The sequence below is a fragment of the Oncorhynchus mykiss genome, chromosome 1 (genome assembly GCF_013265735.2).
Source record: "Oncorhynchus mykiss isolate Arlee chromosome 1, USDA_OmykA_1.1, whole genome shotgun sequence".
In the NCBI taxonomy this organism is placed as follows: domain Eukaryota; kingdom Metazoa; phylum Chordata; class Actinopteri; order Salmoniformes; family Salmonidae; genus Oncorhynchus; species Oncorhynchus mykiss.
In genome coordinates this window covers 83,965,280-83,967,505 of record NC_048565.1, presented here as the reverse complement: position 1 = coordinate 83,967,505, position 2,226 = coordinate 83,965,280, and the positions used below count along the sequence as shown (strand labels likewise).

Here is a 2,226-nt window from a genome sequence, read left to right as displayed (position 1 = left end):
ATGCACAGAGGTAGGTTATGTTATGAAAGCTTTATTGTAGACTCAGCATACTTCGACTTCGCCACCTCAACATCAGTTCCAATGCAGAGATCCGCTTGAATATTTCACAATTTTCTGGACTTGAATCCCTTGAAGGGTTGGATTTCCACAATTAGCAAGCTCACTGGTGCTGGAGACCTTTTTAACATGGTGTCATCACAAGTATCTGGACATTTTCGATACAGGAATCACTGTCACAAACCAGTTGTTCTTTCAATGACAGGAATCTGAGTATGCTCAAACTATCTGGTGACAAATTACTCAGGAATATCTCAAATAACCTCTCTGGAAACGTTAGATATTTCATCTTGCGGTATTGAGAAGTTGCTCTGGAACTCTTTTGTTAATCTGAATACGTTACGAGAGTTGATTCTTAGTGGAAATAAATTGATATCTGTGCATTTTCTATCCAATCCTAGCTTTGCTTCACTAACATGGATAGATTTAGGCAAAAATCTGATTGCCAGAATTGTGGATTTCTCCTGCTCACAAATATATTTTATTATATGGATGAACCCAGGGGCGCAACTCTGGTTTTAGAAGTGGGGGGGACCTAATTATTATTATTCTTTTATTTTTTATCCAGTCGGATAAACACTCCAAACAGCCTATTCGACCATTGCCTCGCTTTTTATCACATGGGGGGACAAAATGCCATTTCAGTGAAATGAACTATAAAAATAAAAACAAATATTTTGTGTAAACCATTATCAGAATCAACACAGACCACTAAAGTGTTTGACTTCGATGTTGAATACTGCACGCACATCTTGAGAGTTAAACTTTTAGTGCCCATCTTTGTCATTTTTATTCTTACATTGTCAGTCTTGGCCTTCAAGTTCCAGTTCTACCTGTGTTACTGCTGCATTTTGCTGAGAGGCTACAAGATCTCCCACCAGCAGGATTGTCTTTACGATGTCTTTGTGATCTACTCCAGCAAGGACGAGGCCTGGGTGATGGAGGAACTGGTGGAGAACCTTGAGAAAGGAGGCCCTCCCATTCAGCTGTGCCTCCATGAGCGGGACTTTGAAGTGGGCAAGTCCACCTCCTCCAACATCATAGACGAGGGCATCATCGGTTGCCGCAAGGTAATCTCGGTGGTTTTGCTCCACTTCATTGACAGTGCGTGGTGTCGCTTTGAGTTTGAGGTGGCTCAGTCCTGGCTGGTGTTGGAGGGAAAACCCAATATCATTATACTGGAGGACGTGGAGGAGGAGAGGACCAAAAGTGTTTGGGCTCCACAAATACCTGAAGAAGAACACTTACCTGAAATGGAAGGACATCTCAAAAACACAACCATAAACTGGTTCCTGTTGATGAGCTGACATTATTCTCAGAATTAGCATCTCTGTTGTCAGCTTTTTAGCATGACTATACGGCATTTAATTGACTTTTCAAACCAGGGTTAGAAGAATTTACGCAGAATGAGAATGAACATAGCAGGTTAAGATAATAGGTTAAGGCTAAGAAAAGGGTTAGGGTTAGCTAAAACGCATAAATAAACAACAGCTTTCGATGTCAAATTTGACAAAAGCTGTATTCCATCTAAACATGACCTTGTTTGACATTAGCTGATAATCAGCTGAGGGGACAAGCTGTACCAAAATGAACAAATGGTGGGCCGTAAATCAACGTAGGCTAATTGTGCATTAGATAATGCGTTTTCATTAGCATGGGACTGTTATGCGGATATTTGTTGCATTCGTTTTTACTAAACATTATGTTCTAAATAGTATGTAGAAGTACAACGAGTGCACAGTAGGTAAGTAGCAAGGCAGATTTAGGACACAAACAATGTCTTTGGGTATCACGTTACACAGTCATGTCATTTTGATTTAAGCAATACACACAAACACTCGGAGACAGCAGTGAACAGATGAACAATTTCAGAATGAAGGGATGTTTTGATTGCACGAATGAAAGCATGCAACCGAATACAAGTTGAACACGAAACTACACTCTTAGAAAAACAGGTGCAATCTAGAACCTAAGAGGGTTCTTTGGCTGTTCCTATAGGAGAACCCTTTGAAGAACCCACATGCATAGTCACTTTGCCCCCCACCTGCATGTACAGATTACCTCAACTAGCCTGTACCCCTGCACACTGACTCAGTGCCAGTGCCCCTGTATATTGCCTCGTTATGTTAGTCTTATTGTGTTACGTTTTATTATTACTTTTTATTTTAG

At 40.6% G+C, this 2,226-nt stretch overlaps 1 pseudogene; it reads left to right on the top strand.

Annotated features, from left to right (window-relative positions):
• Window positions 1-1,341, top strand: LOC110532804 (annotated as a pseudogene).
• Window positions 1,342-2,226: the final 885 nt, after the last annotated feature.